General features: G+C 30.6%; 2 long non-coding RNA genes across 2 annotated transcripts; one reads left to right on the forward strand and one right to left on the reverse strand.

Moving 5' to 3' along the window:
* Positions 1-3304: 3304 nt before the first annotated feature.
* On the forward strand, positions 3305-7123 carry LOC132719302 (uncharacterized). Its single transcript, XR_009624200.1, has 4 exons — positions 3305-3445; positions 4272-4383; positions 4583-4728; positions 6979-7123. It is a non-coding gene; the product is annotated as an uncharacterized LOC132719302 (long non-coding RNA).
* A 9206-nt stretch (positions 7124-16329) lies between these two features.
* LOC132719303 (uncharacterized) lies at positions 16330-24350 on the reverse strand. The gene is made up of 6 exons (XR_009624201.1): positions 24218-24350; positions 20951-21006; positions 20320-20335; positions 18264-18331; positions 16777-17648; positions 16330-16455 (listed from the first exon to the last, which is right to left on the reverse strand). It is a non-coding gene; the product is annotated as an uncharacterized LOC132719303 (long non-coding RNA).
* Positions 24351-25122: the final 772 nt, after the last annotated feature.

Raw genomic sequence — 25122 nt, forward strand, 5'->3', positions numbered from 1 at the left:
TGCACTATATTCGCCAAACAGCCAGCGAGTAATAGTGGCGGGTCAGAGACCACATTGACACTCTGCTTGCGCTAATGTTACAATAAACACCACCATTCAGGCAAAATGCACAGACTTTTATCTACTAACTTTGCCTTGTTAGCAGAAAAGTGATTTCACCTCATCACATAAGAGACAAAATTTTTGAGATAGTTGAGTCTACAGCGACGATGTTAACACATCGAATGCTAAACGTAGACTGAACTGAAATCTAAACGTCTGAGGTTATATAACAACAAAAATAATGAAAATTTTCAGAAATTAGTTTTTCTGCTTGTGGTCATCATACCAATTTTTTTATGTGTTCCCATCATATATTTGTTGATATATCAAATTCAACATTTTTTTTCAATGCAAAACGAACATTCTTAAACTAAATTGAAAATGTTTACTTGTTTTGTTTTATATTCAGTGATTACTGCAAAAGATAAACAGCATTTCAACCGAAATACAAATACAAGTTGATTGAAGTGCTTTTTTTCTCAATTTATAAAAATTTTACAGTAATACAAGTTGATAGAAAATAGAAATAGTAGATTCGATCAATTCAAAATTAAAGTGATAAGAAAATATTTTTGTCAAGAAGCTGCTTGGGATTAAACAATCATGATTGCAGATTAACATTGAACAATTAAGTTAAACAGCAACATTTCAGAAATGAAACAAAAAATAAACTAGAAACACATATTTGCTTTTATACATCATAAGAAATTCATAGACCGTGGTTGAATTTCATATTTGTTAACACTAAAAAGTTAAACGTTGAACAGATGTCAAAGTGTTATGTCAATTACAGTAATCGATATTCTCTTTTTGTTCTGCAAGAAATGACCTTCTTGATCAACAAGTTGAAAAAAAGAAAATCTTTATTGTATTTGTCCATTTATTTTTTAACCATTATATCATCAACACAATAATGTCAAGAAATGTCTTGTCGGTCGTACTGCCCTTTTTTTGGTTAAGTCGTAGAAGAACTCGACGTTCCAAACCCGCAAGGTGTTGACTTACTAGTAGAGACAAAACCAAAACCACCGAATCCAGCAGTTTGGGTTGGTTTCTGATGAGGAATACCGACTATTTTGATATATTCGCAATTAGGCGACCACTTATAGTGTTCTCTCAAAGCGTTGTCTGATCTTAACCAGGCGCTCAATTTAACGTGACATCTGAAACACTCGCACACGTCTGATTTTCCGCTGTAGTACAATCCAGCACTCGCCAGTTCGTATTTGTCTGGCAACATTTGTTTCGGATATGTGTCAAACGTCGTCAGTCTATTTTCGTAATATTCCATATTTTTGTTAAAGTCAGTCAGTGATGTTCTGCAGTCGGTAACGTTCATATTGTTTATGCCGAAGCTTGGTAAAGATTTTTCTTTTTATAAAAAATCAACAACGATTGTTAACTTAATAAAACATAAACTGTCAAAATCAACATGAGTAACAAATATGATCGAAATTGAAAAAAAAATGTTTACCTATTGTTTCATAAATATTCATCAGTGATCACTGTCAACAGTTGAATTGCTGAAATACAAGCACAAATTTATAGTCTAAAAATCAAGTAATGATCGATCAAGATACATATTTTTTTGCAGTAACAAATGTTATAGGTTTAGTAAAGAATTTAAGTACGCTAACATTTTTGCCGAGATTAAATAAAAATAGATTGAATCTTTCTATTTACAATAGACTACATATTTCTTGCATTTTACACGATATGATATCTACCACATTATCACTATTGATTAAATATTGAAGAGAAAATATATAGAAAAAATATTGTAGATCCTTTTCACTGTCAAGTTAATTTGCAATAAGCAATAAGCGGTTTTTTTTTCAAGCAAAAATATTTTCAAAAAGCCACGGTCAAAATAAAAATTTACATTCACAAATAAAACACCAACACTTTATCAGCAAACAAATTTTTGACAAATAAATCGTAGAACAATTTTGATCTACTTAATCTATTCAGTGATAAAGTACCATTCTATTTCAATTAAAAATTGTCTTCATTTCTCAAATAAAGTTTTTATAGATCTATGTGATTTATATTTTCATCAAATGTAAAATAAAATCGGGTTTGCATTTCAATTGGCAGACAAATAAACACGATTTAAAAAAAAATACCATCATTCTCGAAACACAATAGCGAACAGATTTTTTTTCCCTCTTGTAAACATGAAATATTTGCACCAAGTAGCATTTCAAAACATGATCCGCTGTTTCACACTAAGTTTTCGAGCGTAGAAAATGTCAACAATTGATATTTTTCCTACTGTGTAGATATCGTTTGGAGAAATAAACCATGAAAGCTTTTTTCAATATTTTTTCAAACATGTCCAATAAAAATTTGATCTAAATTCATTTTATCACAAGCTAAATAGTAACATCATATTGACTACATTTTACCAGAAAAAAAAATAAATCTAATCGCTAAAATATTTAAAATCGTATTCAACAGTAGATCTACTCCGTAAATTTCACAAATAAATTTGTCTATACTTCCGATCAACAAGAAAATATCGAACATTTTTTAAATAAAATCTATACAGTATGTTTAAAAAAATATCAACTCGAGATGATTGGAAATCCGACCTAAGACTCATGATGATAGATCTAGAAAAACAAAATCAAAATTCAACAACATCAATCTCACGAAGTCATCTAAACTTCAATCTCTCGAAGAAAATCGCATTTTGACTTAAAATACATTGATATTGTCAAAAGAAAAATTCGCCAGAGTGAAAAGTATAAACAAATGTCACATACCTCATAAAAATTTAGTAAATATCCAGTAATTATCCACCTTAAATTAAATTTTTTAACACAGCAATTTCCAACACGGCCGAACATTTTAAAAGCGAGACTTGTTATGACCCGTTTGAACGTTTTCCTATTCGAAGCTATATTGATGACGTAGTATTGATGACGTCACATTATAATTATTTTCTTAGAACTATCAAAGGCGAGCTAATTAGCGCCATATTAGTCGATAGAAATATATTGTGTATCATTGAAAACAATCTCTAATGACTTAGACAATAAAAAAGAGTAAATCAAATAAAAAAGAGGAGAAATATACCGACTGTGCCGTATTTAGCCTAAATACTGAAGAAAATCTAAATAAAAACAATAGACGACCTCTTTTACATACATTTTACGTTTACGAAGGGTTTATTCATTTTCTGAATATTACCTATCACATGTTGTCCAACATTGTACGGTCATTTCACAAGTAAAAGCAAATTTACTGTACATAAACTTATTCAGTGCGGGTTTTGATAGCATCGGATTGTATCCCCTTGATTATCAAGCGTCGTTTGTTTGACTTTGTTGTTGTGAGAAATTCAGGAATGGAAACGTTTATTTTCAACGGATTTTCGGGGCGTTTCAAGAAAATATAGGTAAGCAAGTGTGTTAGATCGGGTTAGATCATTAACTATTAAAACGATAAACAACTTCATATGAAATATCTAGCTTGTTTTATTGATTTCATGCACTGTGGTCATAAAACTGTGTCAACAAAAAATGTAAACAACAGCTTTTGATCATGCATGCTGAATGATACAACAGTTTGACATTTTCATTTTGACATTTGAAATATTACATCAATATTAGTCAGATACAATGAAAATTGTTTCTGCAAAGTTGCCAGGGTGCTTGAAAGACTATTTCAATTTGATCAGAAATAAATCTGTAGAAAAAATATAGATAAATTAAAATACTGACTTTACTCATTGAGTATTCTTACTGCTTTAAAACAGTACTGTAGAGTAGTTTAAGAATACAAAATGAGCATATCTCTGATCATTTGTGTGTAAAAATAGAGTAAAACACTGAATTATCAGAAATACAGGCCTGTCATGAATGAAAATATATGTTGTTTATTTCATACAGAAATTTGCAAGCATTCAAAGCAAAACACACCCTGTAACTAGCATACTGACTTGAAGAACAGGACAGTTTATTCTTTTTCAGATGACAGTATCAAGTTGCTGGACAATTTATTTTCATTTGCTGAAACAGCAAGCAAATTTCAATACTAGTTTGAATAATTAATACAGTTTCATGTCCAAAAATGTCTCACAAATTGTGTTTTTGATGCCATATGGCATTTGTTTTTGATGTAATTGTTTCTTTTTATACCCCATGTCAGTGTATATGCATTTTGTCTCCTTCATTTCTTACATCATGACTGAATTAACATCAAATTGCTTTAACTATTTTCAGAATCATGGCCAAAAAATGGCAGTAACTAAGATGCACAATTGAAAAATATGAGTGGCTGGAAAAAAATCAAGTCATGTGCAGTGACTAGAATGAATACAACACAAATTATCAGGTAAAATACTTTTTTTCAAATAAATTGTTAAGTATTTTGGTCATTTATTTGCTAAACTTGACATATTCACTCTGGAAAATGAAATTTTGTATGTGTTTGAACATGCTAAGATAAAATTGTAGGTGATTTTCAAAATTATAAGACAAAGTACAAAGTCTAAGACACACTTAACATTTAATGTCAATATTTTCTTTTTCAGATTGGAATCTTCTGTAGTATTGAGAGTGGATTTTTTTACAATGGACCAGACCTCATGATTAATGTACAGCTTATTTGATAAAAAGATGTCAGTAGCAAATATTCTCTTTGTGCTGCTATTTTATCCAACAGTATTTGACTGTTATGGTAAGTAATGCATTTTTTACACCATACTTGAATTACATCATCCAATTTGACACACACTTGTAGATTGTTCTTGCTTCTTTCACATTATTTGGCAAAGTAAACAAAAACAGGAAATTGACTGTGAAATTTTCATTTTCATCAATCTGGAGAACTTAAATATGTTTCACCATGTATCATTATTAATCTAGGCTGCATTGTTGTTCAAAGGAAGATCTATAAGCCTATTTTTGACAAATAGGTGAACAAAATCTTTCTATGACATGCAATACTGCATATTGAAAATATATTTATCATTGTTATCATTGTTAGACATTTATTTCATTCATTCAACCAGTCAGATAGTGTCAAACTGAAATAATAAACTGGATGTTAATCAATGAAATCACTGAATGGTAAGAAAAATGTGTTCCCTGATTGACAAATAATCTTGCTTATGTAAGAAAAGTCATTTTCAGGAGCAAATGTGTTAAAACAAGCTATTCCGCAATCTTATTTTGTCTTTTTTATTTGCTAACTCATTCACTCCGAGAGAATTTTTGCCCCGACTTTCGCATATGTAAAATTCGAGGCAAAACTTCTTACTCGAGGCAGGTCGAGTCAAACCTATAATGTCATTTATATTTTTATGATGAAAATGGAAAAATATTCAAATACTTTAGCATAATATTTCTGGCACCATTCATGTCTCGATGTGTTTCATATTTACACTTGTCGCAATAAAATGTTTCATTTCCACCCAATTGTTTGTTCTTTACTCCACAATTCCCACATGTCATTGATGTGTAACTTTCATCTTGAACGATTACTTCGCAATTTGTATCTCGAGCTCTATGCAGCAATCTCTCTCTGAATTTGTAGTGTTGCCAGCATAACAGGTCTCTGTTGCTTCTCTTTGATAAATGTTTCGATCTGTCTTTTCTAACAATTGAAGAGACTGATATTTTACCAAGAACTGTGAGCTTGTAATGTTTCACAAGATAAGAACATAGTTTCAGATGTATGTCATTCACGTAAGTTTTCAATTTTAGATGTAGTTTCTTTAACTGACCGATTCGGTCATTCTTTGCTTGTGTTTGATTTCTCTGTATAGCGAGTGACAATTGTTCATGCACTCTATCAATTTTGTCATGAAGTCTGTAAATTATTCTCTCCTTATCTTCTTTGCGTCCGACTTGAAAGCATTTCAAATTACTTGGGTCGTAACATGTTGCGAATGTTCTACCACCAGGATCAATTGAGCATATTGAGTCTGATGAGTTAACATGTATTTGTCTAGTACATATGGGATCACATGGAATATGCAAAACAAATTTGCCATTTGCTCGTTTGCTAATCTTCATATCACGACTAAGTGGTGGCAATTTTGATACATCTTTTGAAATTTTGAGATACCGTTCTTTATAGTTCTTGCTTGAGTGTGAAAAGCTAGCTGGCATCAGAGCTATTCTCGATTTTCGAAAAAAGTCATCGGCATTGTCTTTAGTTGTCAACAATCGTACAAACTGTTGTTGAACTTCGAATGATCCTTCTCGTAAAAAAATAGTATCCTTATTTTTTAAAACAACTTTAGATTTCTTTTGGTTAGACTGTGCTGATTTGTACATAGCACAAAATGTTTTGCAAGCAGTCCCCTTGATACATGTCATCTTGTTGTCGAAAAACCATTCGTCTTGGGGACGTCTGTATTCTGTTGGTATGTCACTTGCATTTGTTTTAGTAACAATTTTTTGCAAGTCGAACTGCTTTGGTTTGAAATTTTTCTCTTTCACTAAGTAATTGCACCAATTGTAAGCATAATTACTTACTTTGAGCATTTGATTCAACGTTCGTTTTTGTTTCGGTGTTGGTCTAATACCAACAGAAAAAGTACACATTACCTCATCTTTTGATTTTAAAAACTTCGATTTAGCTTCCAAGTCTGAGTAATGCGTTTTGCTTGTTTGTGAGCTATCGCCTTTAATTTCAAACATTTTTACTTTATCAATCCAATTTTCCAATGTCCCGGAACCTTTGACAAAAGCAGCGTTCCACAATATCAATGATTCGTGTTTTCGCTTCATGTTGTAATGCGGATTATACTGACAGCTAACTATATATACTTTTTTATTCTAATACTTTTTTTCAATTGTATTTTACTTATGCTTGTTCCAACAAATTCGAGAAAAGGGGTCGCTCGGAGCGAATGAGTTAAATGATTTACATATATTTTTTTTCATTTTATATTTTCAATGATTTCTATTTTGTTTTCAGGTTGAAAAGGACAGTAAGCATTGTGGACTATGTATTGGTGATAAAGAAATAGAAATTCACACAAAAAAATATCTCCAAATATTGTGAAAAAATATAAGATGTTGCTATGAGGTGTACATATAGGAGAATGAAATAAAATTCATGTCCTCATTTTGCATTTTTATTGTTAATTTCAAACATGCATGCACAAAAAAGATTGTTCAAATAGCCTAAAACACCCCGGCCCAAACAAGGCGGGGGGTCTAAAAAAGAGGTGCCCCCCCCTAAATATTATCATCAGATTTTTTTACATATCAGCTATATACCATACACCAGTACTGGAAAAATATTGAACTTGAAAAAAATGCGTTTACGTCATATTTATGTTTGTAATTTAATAATGGTCCATATAATATATGTCACATTTCATATTTAACTTTTTGAAACAACAAAACTTCATATGATCAAAAGTCTAGTGACAATGCGTTAAGTATTTAAAAAGGTCATCGTGTATTATTTTCATTAATGTTTTTAAGATTAAATAAGAAATGAAAATGCGAATTGGACGAAACTTTTAAGTTAATTATATTAAGTATAGAAATATTTTTTGTATCAAAAACTTAAATATCATTAATAAATGGTTTGTCGTTTGTCTTCAGCTTGAAAATAGATCAAAAAGTATTATGTTTGCTATCACAAACCTCTGAAAAAAGAGATGAAAATGATTTGATATAAACATTACGGTAGACATACGACACGAACAAAGTTGTAGTCAATCAAATCAAGTTCATTTCTCTTATTTTGATATAAGACCTACCCGCTAGAATAAAAAGTACGGAGAATAATCAACCTTGTAAATTTGCGACGTGAAGATAAAAGTATGATTCAATTGATACATAAAAGATCGTACGTAGCGTAAAATAAGTACCTTCGCTGCCTTATCTATTCCAGTAAGCCTGTTATAAGAAAGTGTTTAAATTCCTTTATAACTTGACATCTTATCAAAAATATTATAACATTCTTAATTAGTTTGACAATAATAAATATTCCTATGTTTTTGAAGATAAATTATAGTTCAAGTATAACGATATCAAAGTATTTTTTGTAAATATACTTTAAAAAATGACGAAAATACTAACTGAAGGCCATTGTCGCTTGAAATTTGATCCAGGAGTATCAGATATAGCAAAACCCCTTTACAAAGAAGAAGAAGATTGATTTGATAAATGTAAAATATGAATACGTTCAATATTTACCTTCTTTAGTGCATAGTCATAAATCAATGCAGCTATCTCATGTTCCTTTTTGGGCAAGGTGTACGGCGGAAAATATTCCCAATTATGGTAAACATTTCAACATTATTCAAAATATTGAATGTCTCGACTTCTTCTTCGCAATATTTTCAAAAAATATTATTATTCATTTTATTTAAGGACGCATTCACATCGGTTTGACACCCTCAACATAACAATCATTTTAATACAATTTGTATAAGTTATAGATAACATGTTTTATAAACTTTACATAGTCTTGCAACAAGGAACAAATCAGTATCAATGGAATCGAGTTTACTTTCTTAATGACCAACGACCTACCCGCGACAATAAAGGAAACATTGTTAATTGCAAAGTAAAAGATTATATTATGTGGTATGAATAAGAGGCAATACTTTCCAGTTATCGTACGTAAAATAAGTACCTCGCCCTGTGTTATATCTTCTTTCGTTATAGAAGGCTTTCCATTATTCTCATGAGGCTGATATAAAAAGCAAATTAAATTCGTTTACATTTCAAAAATATCATTGCGTCCTTAAGTTTGTTAATAAAAAAGATTGTTACGATGATTATCTAAATAATTAATGTTCACAGGATTCTTATAGTTTAAGTAATACTAGAAACGTTTCACTTTTACCGTTTTTGAAAAAACAAAATATTTTGATCGAAGTACCGTTCACCTAGCGTAAAGCATTTATGTTTAATCATATTTTATTGCTAATATATACATGTAAATATAGAGAGAAACAAATTGATTTCGAAATAACAAATAGCAAAAGGGTTGGACCCAAGTTCTTACAACATTAGCGATCGGCCCTCCCCCTGAAAAATATATTAATCAACATTGATGGCATTTATATGAGAAAGTGTGACATGTATACATATAAAGCGAACAAAGAAAAAAAATAAAGACAGATTAACATAAAAAAAATAAAACAGTGTAAGAAATAAGTAAGACAGAAAACAATGTATAGTAATGTATTTATGTAATAACGACAAGGTTAAGGATCCAGCATTTAGTATTATTCGTCATTGGGAATAACGTCCATCATAAATGTGATTTTCAATTACTAGTATTTGTGGTACCAGGTTATTAGGATTAGTACAATCGGCCGATTTACAAAAATACAATGCGTTTCAAAAAGGTCAGTAGTTTTGATAAATTTTTGGACAGCCGCAAATATTTGTTCATTATTGTTAACATCTAAAGAATTGCTAAAACGTAAAGCATTTATGACCTCATCGTCTATATCTTAAAGGTTCGAAAGAAAAATCATTTTCTTAAAAAGTTAGATTAAAATATAATTTAGCATATGTCATTATAAGATTGATATACATTTTCGGAAATATTTTAACAAAAGGAAATTCATATCATTATAACACATTTGTAATAAAATGGTACGAAAACGGAAAATAAAAACACCAAAGAAAGGGGAGTTCGTTTTGAAATTTGCAAGACAGACGTATGAAAAAAGTAGAGTAATATAGGTGACAAAAGTTTTAAATCACGAATTCAAACAGCTACGTTACTGAGTTTACTATATAAATAATATGGATCATTTTCATGACAGCACAATCCATGATAAACAAATTGGATAAAAATTTATAAATAAGAACAAGTTTTCTTATACAAACACGATATGAAAACAGCAACAGAAACATACTAACAGAATGCCATTGACGCCTCAAAATTGCCAAAACTCACTGTTTTGCAATGTTTTTTTTTCCATCAAAACTGATTTCAAAGTGCGACAACTTCTAAATGAATTGAGATAGAGTAAAAGGCTTTTCATCGTCGGTTACTAGTTACCCTAAGATCGACCTGAGGCCATTTTTAGCCTGTCACATGTCCAAAATTTTCTTGGCGATGAGGGAGACTCCGCCCCCTTCAAAGCCCCCAAACAGAAGTGAACCCTCTGATGATATATTTGGATGGGGGACGGCGCCGAAAAAGTGGTCACTTTTTTAACAACATTTCTCAAAAGAAAAAACAGTGTTTGGGGCCTAATTAGGGCATTTTTTTCACTGTTTGAGGCCTCAAAAAGGGGGGGGGGGGGCAAAAGGCCGTCGAAACACGCTTATATAAGGGAAAAGGTTGAAGAAAATAACAACACTACTAGTTGAAAAATGAATTTTAATTATCTTATATTTATTGAATATAAAAGCAATTCCTATTTCAAATAATCATACGAATTCTAAGTACCTTGACTTGTACTTACTCTACATTATTTTGACTTTGCAATCCTGATTTCAATTGGTCTAAATTCAGAAAGAGACTAATTTGTTTTATATACTGACTAATTATCGAATATATCATTCAAGTGTTAATAGTATTTATTATTAATATATCCCGATTATTATTCTTGAATTCTTGTTGTTTTAATGTAAAAAATATATTTCAATTAACCTCGGGAACAGTTTGCCTTTCAATTATGAAAATAATATCCTTTTATGATCGAAGATGATATTGACCTAGCGTATAACGTATCCATCTACATCTTTCTACATCTATTATTTATAATTCAAATGTATAAACAATGAGGTCAATATTTAAAGTACCCATTTTAGTTATATGTTACAAAATTTCATTTTAATGTCCCTCCTTTTTATTTCTTTTTAGAAAGCATTCCTGCCGGACACCTTCACGCTCCCTTCATGAATTGACGGGCGATTTAACTGTATTGAATGCCGAGAGAAAAGATATATTTGTAAAAGATCTGATTTCGCTATAGTGTTATTAATTGCAGACCAATGCCTCAAATCTAAATATATTACAAGGAGTAAAATTATTTGTAAATATGTAAAACATACACTTTAATCAATTGAACTTTTCATTCGAATTGACGCTCTATTTCTTCAAAAAGATGTCATGTCACATGTTGTAGTAACACACATGTACCTCTTTCAACCATCTTGGAACTAAACGTCTAACTTACTTTCACTCTTTACACACTCATCTAGCCCGTCCCCTCACCTTTATCACCACATTTGAAGTATTTGTAAAAAGATTAATTGCCTTCTTGTATGTTCTCATCAATTACTTATGATTATTCTTATTGGGTTGTTTATCATTAACAATAATTGCAACGCCCCCAAATTCCTTCCATCTGCTACCATATTGTACAGGCTTTTGTCATTTGAAATCAAACTTACAGATATAACGTTACTGAATGCCTTAAGTTATAGGAAAAGGAATTAATCAACCTTTAGACTTACATAAATGTTTATGATTGTAAAATTAAACTTAATTTTGAAAGAAAAGTAAATTCACAAATCAACTTACCTGCAAAACTGCTCCTTAAAATACATATTTCGATAAGACAAAAATACAACATAAAATTTACACCCATTTTGTACGAAAGAGTTTTATTGCAACCGTTTTATTGAGTTTGTTTAATACACTGCAGAAAATAAATACCGGAATACGTCTATATTTAATAACGAGTCGTTCATTGTAATTGCACAAGTTTTGAGTGACTCGAGCTAAATGTTAGATAATACTAGTACACAAATGTATATTCTTTGCCTAGCATACCACTTTGTCTGATCTGATAGAAAATTGTTGAAATTTTCAATAACAATTTAACCCAGGTCAGCAGTATATGCAGATGTTGCATGTTCTGGCAGAAGTTAAATTGACTTGAAAATACTAATATAGACGGTGTTGTGCATAAATAAATAATGTTAGCCCTTATGAACCACTTTTAAGCTCAAACCGTCAGAGTATAGGCATTATCATGTGTGTAATTTTCACATATATATCTGTTAATCATAACAAGTTAAACACATAAGTTTGTTTGTTTTTGTATAAAATTCTAAGACATGTAAAGTATTCAATATATATTTTACTGTAAACATTATCATTTCAACATTATCTTAATGGACTGCTGTCTTAGATATTAAAAATAAACACCTGCCGACATCAAAGCCATAAATCCGAAGGTTCGAATTAACATAACTTTACATTTCTTGATGCAAGGTGAAACAAATATGTAAGGGTTTGATGTTTTATACACATATTGTCAAAGGTGATAACTTGCTGTTAACGCAGAAAAGACAAAAGTTATGGTTTTTAGAAAAGGTGGTCGTTTGCCTGGTTATTTAGAATTTAACTACATGTATAATGGTAATATATTGGAAATAGTTAATCGTTTCACATACTTAGTTGTTGTTTTTACAACTGGTGGTGCATTTACAGAAACGCAAACATTAAAAAAAAAACATTATTAGCTGATCAGGCCCTTAAAGCAACGTATAGGCTAGAAAAGTATTTGTATAAATTTGTTGATATATCACCGAAGCATGTTTTAGATCTATTTGACAAATTAGTTTATCCAATTTTATCATATAGCAGTGAAGTTTGGGGTTTTGCATCTGCAAACTGTATTGAACGTGAACACACACAATTTTGTATGAAGGTCCTTGGTGTTAAAAAGAACTGTCAAAATGATTTTGTTTATGGTGAAATAGGTAGACTACCATGCAGAACAAGATGTTTACTTTCAATTGTTAAATATTGATTTAAAATTCTACGTTTAAACGAAAGGAAATATGTTAAAATAGTTTATAAAGATATGTTAAATACAATAGAAAGACACCCAAATACTCTTAATTGGGCAAACCAGGTGAAACGTTTATTAAGTCGTATGTTTTTATCATGTATGGTTAGGTCAAGGAGTAGCAAATGTCAATGTGTTTTTAGAATTGTTTAAACAACGCCTGTCTGATGCTTATGTTTTAAGAATGGAATTCAAGATTAGAAAAGTCATCATAAGCATTATCTTAAAAAATATCTCAGAATTTAGTTTCCATCCTTATCTTAACTTTATAAAAAGCTAAAACATGTGCGACAAACACTTACTAGATTACGTTTGTCTTCTCATAGACTTGAGATGATCTAGACATAGAGTTGATATAAGTGATAGATTGTGTAGACACTGTAATGTGCTTGAAGATGAATATCATTTTGTAATATGTTGCTCTGATATGTTCTGAGAAAAAGGTTAATACCACAATATTATGTAATTAAACCAAGTATGTTCAAATTCATAGAATTGTTGAAATGTCAAAATGAACATGTTATATATTTAATTTAGGACTATATATTTATAATGCATTCAAAATCAGAAATGAACCTTTCTATCAAAATTAATCGTATGTCTTCACCAAATACATAACGATATATATACAGACATACATTTTGCAGTAGTTTTCAAGTCCCTGTGTGCTTATCCTCTTTTGTAAACAGTATAGTTTTAAAAATGTATAGTCCTTTTCAATGGTTATTATGCAAATAAAATGTATAGTCTGTTTCAAGGCTTATTTGTGTATGAGTATGTTTATTATGTATGAAATAGTTAGCAATTGATGTCATGTGACCTATATAATTGTATATATTGTAAATATGTTGCCCCATCTACTGGCTTTATGAAATAAAGATAAAGACCTTCATTAATGTTATTAGCATACATGTATTAAGTGATAGGTTTCACTGACATCAGAAAAGGTATTTTGTTTTTGAATCGGGTACGTGAGCAAAAAGGTGGGGGTACGGTCATAACAAAGTTAAAATTAAACATATATAAAACAAATGCTATAAAACATGTGTTAAATGAACGATAATTTTTAAAAGGAGACTGTTATTTCCGTTCCAAGAAAAAATATCCATACAAAGTTATTTTGATTATTAGTTAGATCAAAACAAAATAGATACTTTACAATGGCAGATGGCCAAGTAATAATTTATTACAATTTTTTCTTCAAGAAATGGTAAGTTCAATTCTTATTAACCCATTACGTTATATACACGCCTTTTAACGCCTTTTTCCCCCCCCCCCCCTTTTCGTTGTCTCAAATGGTGAAAAAATGCCTTATTTAGGCCCCCAACACTTGTTTTTTGTTTGAGAAATGTTGTTATAAAAAGTGCTCTCTTTTTCGGCGCGGCCCCCAAACAAAAGATACATCAGGGGGATTTGAGGGGGGCGAAGTCCCCCTCATCGCCAAGAAAATTTTTGACTTGTGAGAGGCTATAAATGACCCCAGATTGATCATAAGGTAACGTGTAAGCAATGGTCCAGTCGACATTTGTGCCAAGTTTGATTAGTGTTGAAGCAGTTTTTATAGTATTATGGCAATTTGAACCTGTAACGGGAGACTTTTCAATGAAAACAGCCATTTTTCACAAAATGCTCATGAAGTAATGGGTTAAGAAACCATTTACATGTTTAATACATCTGAAATTATAAACACTTTAGTCTGACCTATTAAATAATACAACAATTTTTTTGAAGTAACATAACGCAATCGAATCATAAAAGAACGTTGTTTACTAAAACATATCATTCCGAAATTTCCAAATTTAATATCTCGATCGACTTTCGTTCTCGCAAAATACAAAGCCTCAGAAAGCTGCTACAACATTATATTTCGTATTTATCGCAAAATGTAAGTTAAACTTTTTCACTTGGCTGGGCATAATGCGACTAATGTTATGAACGTATTGGAGAAGATCATGGAATGACTGTTCATAGAATTGATTTATTTAAATCAAGACATTGCATCGATGACTTGGTCCAAATAGCACATTTACGTAACGGTGATAACCGGATGAGATTTATGAAATAATTAAATGACTGAATATTGTTGGAAAAGGCTGATAAGATTTTTGGTATTTTCAAGTTTATATGTACTGTGAATTAAGCTTTCCTTACATACTATGAATCTTTAGAAAAGAAAATGGGTAAGATATGACATTATCATCTGAAAAGTCTGTTATTCTTTGAATGCTCCTATACATATTGTAAGATATGGTTATTCGAAACATGTTTTATCCGAACAAATATTTTACAAGTTATGCTCACTAAACTGTAATGTTTAAAATCCATATTACTTCCATTGTTAGAAATGTTATGTGTTTGTAAACTTTAAGAATATAGTTTAAGGATGTTCTAAGTTCTTTCATATCTTTTTAATTTAAAAGCTAAAAAAGATTCTTCAAATATTACACGCTTACTAATGAAATCCACGACCATGTTAATTTGTTCTCACTATGGTGTAAGAATAGTGTAGCCACCTTCATCTTTTTTGCAAATATCAAACTTAATTTTTCATGTTGAATTAAAAGGTGTTTATTTCTAAAGTTAATTTTGCCTGATGTTGTTACAGCTGTAATTCACCGTTTTCAACGATGCAGAGTATTCGGCCCAATACTGGAATGTGGTAATTTGCTGTATATAAAAGTCAACGAGTCATTTAAAATCTCTTCAAGTGTATAAAAGAGTTGGAGAAAATGAAAATATCGATTTGTCTTTTTATCTAGACAGATTCTTAAATAAATGCTTCGAAAACAGTTTTTTTGCAATAGGGGAACTTCTTTTATACTACGGATTTTTTTTCATACGGGTAACTTCTTGTTCCAGATGATGCTGGATTACAATACAAATCGGGATCTATGGGATCCGAGATCATGCTATTTTGATGTATTCCGTAAATTGTAGCACTAAATGTTATAATCTTTTAATTACAAATGTACATCATATATTCACGAATTCGAAAACCTAACTTAATGCCGTTTTCCGGTACTTTCTTTACATAGCTCTGGGGAATTCACCTAATGGAGTGTCATAACGAACTCTTTGTTTTTTGCCTTTTTTTAATTAAAGTGAAATAAAACAGTTATTTCTTTGTAAGAAAATGGTTAAATATCATTGAATGAATAATTCCATACAAAAAATAAAGTAAATACAGAGATTACGCAGAAAGTATCTCTTTTTATTATGGAAGATGCCACTTCGAGTGTTTTAATTTATATTATTAACATTTTTTTAAATTTTCAATAGATACTAAAGTAATATTGTTAATTTTCAAACACATCTTTTTGTTCACTTTAAACGGTAAAATAATGATAGAAAGATCAAAAAAATCATGTGTTATGAACCTCATTTGGTGTAATTCCCCAGAGTCAACTCCGTAACGTACCGGAAAACGGTGTTAAGCTAGGATTTTGCAATGGTTAATATATCAAATATGAAAGCATCTAGAATTTTTTTTTGTTCATAACAACACAATTTAATTTAATACAATATAGTTATAATTAGAAGAAATTTATTGAGTAAATGAGAACAAGTGGTTTTGAATTAATGATTTGATAACAAATAAGTCGTTTGTCGTTATCGTCGGCTTGAAATTAGACCAAGTAGTATCTGATATGGTATTAGCAAAGTATCTGCAAGGTGACAAAAAATTGAAAAGATAAATTAATCAAACTAAATTTCACATGAATATATGTCTAATTTTCTTAACGTTAAGTTATTCAACATAGGTAAATACTCAAGGCACACGACTAAAAAAGCCACGGTCGCAATGCACTTTGTCGAAAAGTCACATGGGCTAGCCAACCTGATAAACCAATCAATATTAGTGTCATTAGTAACAGTAACATAAAATAATCTTTAGATAAAACTTTTGGTATACCTACGATACAAGAATATTAATATATGTACATATCCGATCCAGTTTCTCATATTTTGATCAAAGACCTACGTACCTGATTTTATAGTACGTTACATTGTTTCCAGTTATCGTAAACATCACCTTCGTTTACTCGTTATTTTTGTTTTTTCTATCCATGGCTCTTTTTTATCAGTCCATTGGCCTAAAATAAGAAAGAACTAAATTGGTTTTCATCTTGATAGATTATCGAATATCAATATGTATTTATGTTTATCAATCATAAATATTGTTCCAAAGATTATTGATGAATATTACATTTGCTATGTTTTAGCATATATGATATAGTTCAAGTGATACTTGTTACAGTCAACCTTTACCATTTTGGAAAACAAACTCATATGATAAAACATATCGCTTACCTAGCGTAAAACATATTATGCTGCCATCTTCTACATCGTTAATTAACAATTCAAAGATTTTAAGGAAGAATATATTGTTAAAAACAAAACTAAGAGAGGAATATGTAAACTTTTGATTCAGTTTAAAAGTTCAAAGCTTCAAAAATGGTAGAAGTTAAGGAATTCCATATCCTTATAATACATAGATAATAAAACGTTTATTGAAATGGTATCGGTATGGTGGCTGATTTCTGCCATGTCGTTACCTCGTTCTGTCACGGTTTAAGGAGCGTTAACACGAAAGAACGAACTAACGACAACAAAAATGAATTCTCGTTTTGTCGCACTGTTTTATCGTTTGTCGTTACTGCGTATTGGCGCCCTTCAAAAGCGACATCACGACAAAACAAAGTATGAAAGCGCCGATACGAGACATAAATGCTTAACACGAAGATAAACAAGTACTGTCACTGAAAGTAAACTTAGAAAAAAAACTGAAGTCGTTTTCCGTTATCCTTTCAGCTTGAAAATAGATCCAACAGTATCATGTATGTTTTCACAAACCTCTCTGCAACGACAAAAAAGTGGAGATAAATGAGTCAAATGTATCAATAGAAAAACATTTAATATTTAGCCACAATAGTGCATTGTTTGTAACAAGAGTGAACATTTAGGAATTTTTGGGCAAATTACCTGACCACATATAGTCCAAAATATGCAAATATGGTAGATATTACCCAATATAATTCACAATAGTGATTGCAAATAATGAGTTCAAATAAAGTGAAAAAGCCTGGTACGGGTTTCTATACTTTATTTGTTAAATATGAAATCAGTACTGTAAAAGATATGTACGTAAAAGCAAGATTTAACTGATGGTATTTTCAATATTTTTCACAGTGTGCATTATTCAAGGGTCACACCGATTTGCCACCCTGGATATATCAGTCATGTTTAATGATATCAGTCAAAGTAGTAGAAAACATAGTTAATGGACAGTACGGTAAACTTGTGGCACACAAAAGTCAATATGAATTTATATCAAGGTCACTTTTTACATAATGATCAAAATATACCAGACAGAATAAAAACTAAGTGGAAACAAGAAACATCGTTAATTTCAATGTGAAAGATAAAATTATATTTCATGAATAGAGCCAATACACTGATGTTGAATTAGTACCTTCGCTTGTGTTTCATCTTCTTTCTGTAGCCGCCATTGCTTTTTTGATTCCCATGAATCCAATTGGTCTGAAATAAAAAGAATTAGGTTTAAATTGGTTGACATCTAAACAGATTATCGCAAATATTAATATGTGTTAATGTGTATTTGTAAATATTATTCCGATAATTAGTTAAATGATGAATATTCACATAATTAGTGTGCTTTTGTAGACAGAATGTAGTTCTAGTAATACAACAAACATTCCAACTCCACATCATTTTGAAAAAAATATCATGGTATCAAAAGTACCATTGACCGAACGTAAATATAATCTATGTGTAAAAGAATAATATCTTTTTTGTTATATGCTCATTATCAGGATTGAAAGTTTTTAACTTGCTTGAGAATTGAAATTGAATATTGAATATAAAATTTCATACATTGTGTCCAAAACGAAAAAAAAATGATATTAAAAAGAAACAAACAAGAGCCCGGTTTGAGTTGGGTGATGCTCCCCGAATAGGTTTTGGACATAGGAAAACACAGGCAAATACACCTCTTATATCCCTGGAAAAAATTCAAAGTGCAATAATTCCAAAATAAGGCAAGGCAGAGTTACTGTTCTATGCATTGCACTGCTTATCAATGCGATCTATCAACAAATAAAGTTTCTAGTTGATACCTTATATGGTTTCAGTACCGTCCATGAACAGGCTCAATCAAACCGAGCCTGCAACATTTTCAATTTTGTTGTGTTGGACTTTCTTTAGGGATTCTTTTTATCTCTGTTTTTCTGAGTTATGTCCCGGACAAAGGTCTAGATATAGTTCAAGATCTTGTGCACTGCACATCTACCCATTGAGATATATCTACCTACAAAGTATCATGTTTATATACTTAAATATCTTTTGTAGTTTTAGAGTTATTCCCCGGACAAAATTTTTTAAAAATGAAAGATATTTCAAAAATTGGGCTGAACAGAGCTATGGTATTTTAGAACTGCACTTTTACTCAATGGGATCTATCTACAAACAAAGTTTCATGTTGATATCTTTGATTATTTTAGAGAAATGTCCCAGATATCTTTTATAGTCTTGGACAAGATTTTTCTAAAAGTGGAGTTAATTCAAGAATGAAGCTAAATAGTGTTGTTGTTTTTTGCACTGCAATTTAAGTCAGTTAGATCTATCTACCTACAGTGTTTCATGTTGATATTTGTTATAGTTTTAGAGTTATATTCCGGACAAAGTTCAAACTGTTAAAATTAAAAAAGGGCAATAACTCTAAAATTAGGCAAAAAAAAGGGTTAAGCTTCTTGTACACTGCACATCTACCCATTAATATCTATTTACCTACAACATTTCATGTTTTAGAGTTATGTCCCGGACAAGTGAAGAGTATTCAAAAACCGAGCAAAATAGAGTTATGGTTCTTTGACACTGCACTCCAACTCAATGCCTTCTACCACTGAATAAAGTTAAAACAAATTATCTCCAAGGGTGTTGGACGAGACAACGGACAGAGAGACGGACGTTCCTACGAATGGTCATTTATTGGGTTCTTCTTTTGTTTTAAAATACCCAATAAGAGAACAAAAGTACCCAACAATACTGTCGGAATGAATAGAATTACCCAAAAAGTGTTCTCTCGTGTGTCAGAAGTACCTAACAAGTGTCCTATCGTTCGCCCGGACAGAATTACAAACGGACAGACGGACGGACTGACAGACGGACAAGGTGGCGACTATATGCTCTCCCTTTGGAGTGCATAAAAAACTTGGTGTTCTTTAGAAAGTTGTCAGACAGACGTATTAATAAAAACTCGGAAATAGATGAACATAAACAATAATCTTACCATGATGATAAATATAACAGCTACGTCACAAAGTGTACTGTCTTAATGATATGGATAATTTGAAGAACAACATAATTTACGTCAATGTGAATTGAATAAAAATATATAAATGAGATTAAGTATGTTTTTTAATCATAAACTTAAAAAAATGATTAAAGTCTTGTATTGTTATCATCAGCACGAAAATTAATCCAACAGTATCATGTATGCCATCACAAACCTTTCTTCCAAACTCTCTGCAATGAGAAATAAAATATTCGATAACTAAGTCAAATTAAATAATAAGAATAAAATCATTTAACGTTAAGCCCCAAAGTGCATAGTCATTAACAGGTAGCTAACTCATGTAACTTTTTTGGGAAAATGCTCGGCGAAAAAAACAAAATATGGTAGCTATTTCGTTAATATTATTCAAAATACTGGAATAATTTTGATTTCAAGAAAGGTGCATAAAGCCTTGTACGGAATTTTTATTCTTTATTTGTGGAATATCCAATCAGTAGTTTATAAAAATATGAACGAAATATCAAATTTGAATTCATGTAATTTTCAATATTTTCTGCAATATACAAATATCATTTAGGTTTGCCACCCTAAAAAGTATCAATCATCTTTTAAATCATAAGTAAAGGTAGTAGAAAACATAGATTATGATTTTTTCTGTGAATGTGTGGCACAAAAGTTCAATATCAGTCAAATTGAGTTTATTTTCTTACATTATGATCAAAAATATACCACACAGAATAAACACTAAGAGAATGAAAAAACCCTGTTAATTTCCATATGAAAGATAATATTATATTTCATGAATAGAGCCAATAATTTTTAATTATCGTAAGTAAATTATGTACCTTTGCTTGTGTTTCATCTTTTTTCTTTAGCCATTGTTTTCTTGGTTCCCATGCGTCTGATATAAAAAGAAAAAAAAATGGTTTACATCCTAAACAATTATCGAAAAGAATTTAAGTGCTGATATCTATTAATCAAATGTATCGTTCCGATGTTTAATTAATGAAGAATGTTTACATTGTTTCTTGGTTTTTGTATATAAAATATAGTTTAAGTTATGCTGGTACATGTAACATTCCACATTTACCGTTTTCAATTTGCTTTAAAGTTGTAAATTTAAGAATAAGAAGTTCACTTTTTTTAAGGTAATTTCACATTGTTAGTCATTTTCACTGAATAGGTTCAAAGTGAAAGAAGACAACTTGTCATACCATGAGAGAGCTGATTATATAAATAATAAACAATTTGCAGTTACACTAACAAGTTCTTTGTGTTTAATGCAATAGATAGCTCTGCACTACAACGACATTTTACCTGGATTTTGGCATTCATAATATTGCATAAAACCTTGCGATATATTTTATTTGGTCTTCAAAAAGTACGCAAACTCAACGTAAATGTTCTTATTCTTTTCATTTTTACATTTACTTTTATTTATTTCTTCAATTAAACCCTTAAAGGTATTAGGTACAATAGCATTGTTTATCATTTTACATTGTGAGCTTACATTGTCCTACATTCTGTTTTGACCTACTTGGTGAATATGAAACATGGTCGACAATGCAGAAATCACCTTAATGTATGCAGAACGAGCATATTCAACAACTGAACTTAAACATTTATTTCGATTTCACAATTTGTTTCTTTAAAAATATTTATAAGTTTATATGATTATATGTTATTTGCTTGTACACTTATGTCCCATTTCCTATCATCCTGTATTAAATCATCGAAATTACTTTCACACTAAAATTTAATTTTGTTTTTGAAACCTATACTTTCACACGGTCTTTCATTCTAGTCCTTCATTAAAAGACATCGCATTTTCTTTTTTTACAGTTTGACGTTTATCGGAAAATACAAGGTCTTTCCATAACTGGATAATTTCCCATAGCACAAATCGACACATTCTCGAGTCGACTTGAATTTACCGGTAAATCACAACTTAAATGTAATGTATCACAAAAGCAACTGACTGCATAAAAATCAGAAGCATATTTTCTCAAAAACTGTATGAATATGCAAAAATTACTCACGATAAGAAGTTTATTTATCCGTATATTGAAGAAGACACATAAAAGACATTAATTTTGCTATGGACTTTAAAATAGATATTTTAGGCGTTAAAGCAGATTTGACCCATGTAAAATAGCTTCAAAGCCGAGGTTACGTCATAATATTTGGACTACCTTCATCCTTACCCTGTATTAAGAGTTTTATTTTGGTAAAAATAGATTGCCTTCTTGTATGTTCTCAATGAATTTCTTATGAACAGTCCAATTAGGTTATTTATAGTTTACGGCAAACCAACTTAATTAAAGTCATATGAGGCCGAAACAGGAACGGCGATTTAAGCTAACCTCGTGTGTTAAAACCGAGACCAAAACCACTCAACTACAAGAGAATCCATACAGCACAGCAGTGTACAGCACTTTTCAAACTAATGAAAAAAAAGAAAGAAAAACAGAAAAAACATATAGCACAGTTTATTTTTATGCCCCGCCTTCTATGCGTCCTTCCGTCATTCCGTCATCATCAGTTTCCGTCCATAATCTTAGTGACTGTACAACACATTCAACTCAAACTTGACATATAGATATATCATAAGAAAATACAGGTAAAGTACGAATTTGGTTGAGTTCCAATGATTTTTGACAGAGTTTTTCCCCTGGATGAAATTTTCAGTTTTCATTCATTATCCTTCTAACAGTATAACATATTCAACTCAAATTTAATATATGGATTTTCAAAGGAACGCGCAGCTCTAGTTCGAATTTGGTCATGGTTTGATGATTTTTGGCAAAGCTATGCCCCCCCCCCCTTTCACTTTGAAAATAATATGAACTTTTCAGTTTCCGTTCATTTTTCCCCCTGATATTACACATTCAACTCAAATTTGACATATGGATAAGGCGAAAAATACACAAATCAAGTTCGACTTTGGCTATTGTTAGATGATTTTTGGCAGAGTAATCCCCTTTTCACTCCGAAAAAATTATGAAATTTTCAGTTTCCGTTCATTATCTCCCCAACAGTTGTACATGTTCAACTTAAATTTAACATATAGATATTTCAAACGAATATATTGGTCAAGTTTGAATGTTATCATGGTTTGATGATAGCTGACATAGTTATTTCTCTTGAACTTTGAAAAAAAAATCAGCAACTTTTAGTTTCTGTTCATTATCTACCCAATCGTTATACACATTCAACGCAAATTTGACATATAGTTACATCTTTGTAATAAGCAGTTCAATTTTGAATTTGGTCATGGTTCAATGATTTTGGACAAAGTTGTCTCTCTTGAATTTTTGACAAATTTTGAATTTTCAGTTTCAGCACTCTTACTTTTGTAGAAATGTATGTAGTCATTATTTTGGCTGCAAATATGCGATATGCAATTTACAAAATGTATTCACTGAATAGTTTCAGTGCCTTGAACTTTGTATAAAAAATGGTTTGTGTAAACATTGAATAGTATTAAGGGCTTTTAGCGTAAAATGAAAAAAATAGTTTGTGCAAACAAATTTGGAACTAAATATTATAACATTTGAAATTTTGGCTGCATGCCGGGGCATCCCTGGCATGACGACACATTTTTAGTTTGTACTTGAAATCTAACTTGTTTATAGATTTAACGTTTAGCTTACTAAATTTAGTGTGAATATACTAAAAATCCTATTGTTATAGTTATAAAAATCTTATAAATCTAATAATAAACCTATGGTAATAGGTAATCTTATAAATCTTAAATCCTATAACAATGAGAACGATTTTAAATTACCTTTAAATCTGCATGCCTCCTCGTGAGCCATACTAGTCTCAAAAATAAATGTTAAAAAAATATACACGTCAAGATTTTCGTTAAAAGAACATGTGTTTTTGGCAGTTAATGACTGATTTATCACCAATAAATTACTGTATAACTAACCAAAACTATAGTTGACCTCTTGTGGGATATAAGTGCTGTTTGCAATGTATATACTTTTTCATTTGTGAACTTCATAACACTATACTTTTAGATACTGTTCAAGATTTTTATGAAAATAAGCATAGACCTTGATTCTTAAATATTAAAAGAAAATAAAACAATACACAAAACAGCTTACCTGCATCACTGCTCCATAAAAGACACATTCCAATTATAAAGAAACACAAGACAAAATTTACGCGCATCCTGTACGAGTTTTATAAAAATCTCTACCAGCAAAGACTTTATTCACAACACAGTTCACAACTACCAATGGACGTCTATTTATAATAACAAAGTTTTGAATTATTCAAGCAGAAGGTTAGATAATTTATTCTTTGCCTGGCAAATTACTTTGTCTGGTCTGATAGAAAGTTCTTGACATTGTCAATATCAACTTAACCCTGGTCAGTAGGCTATGCAAATATTAGAATTTCTCATATACGTACAATTATTTCAATAAAATTCTAAAATCATGTAATGTATTCACTATCCATTTCACTATATGCTGATTTCTAGTGTTTCATATAGCGGAGTTTAAGGACAAAACCGAAACATTAATTATATCTATTATAGCATTCATATCATAAGTAATTAAATAAACACCTGCAACACCAAAGTCATTAGTTAAAATGTTCGAATTTACATAACTGTACATTTCTAGATGTAAGATCAAACAAATATATTAATATATGCTAATTGTAACTGGCATTGGAATCCTACATGAAAAGAAATGCCTTTTCGGCTCGACCTTCAACGACTAGTATTAGTATTTCATTAGCATACAGACTTCACTGACATACCAAAAGTTAAGTGGTATTTTGTAATTGAATTGGATATGAAGCAAACATGTGGAAGTTTTGTTTGTTTCATTTTAGGCCTTTTCCCGACAGTATTTCAGTCATATAGGCGGGTAGTTTCCTAACCATCTTTGCTGGAGAGTTACACAAGTACTAGACTACCTTCCTCTGTAACATACATGTAATATCTCCGACGTCGTCATTAGACAGGTGAAAAGATAGTTACAGCTAGTTGCAATTTCAT

The sequence above is a fragment of the Ruditapes philippinarum genome, unplaced genomic scaffold (genome assembly GCF_026571515.1).
Source record: "Ruditapes philippinarum isolate M1 unplaced genomic scaffold, ASM2657151v2 ctg7697_1_1_1_1, whole genome shotgun sequence".
NCBI classification, from domain to species: domain Eukaryota; kingdom Metazoa; phylum Mollusca; class Bivalvia; order Venerida; family Veneridae; genus Ruditapes; species Ruditapes philippinarum.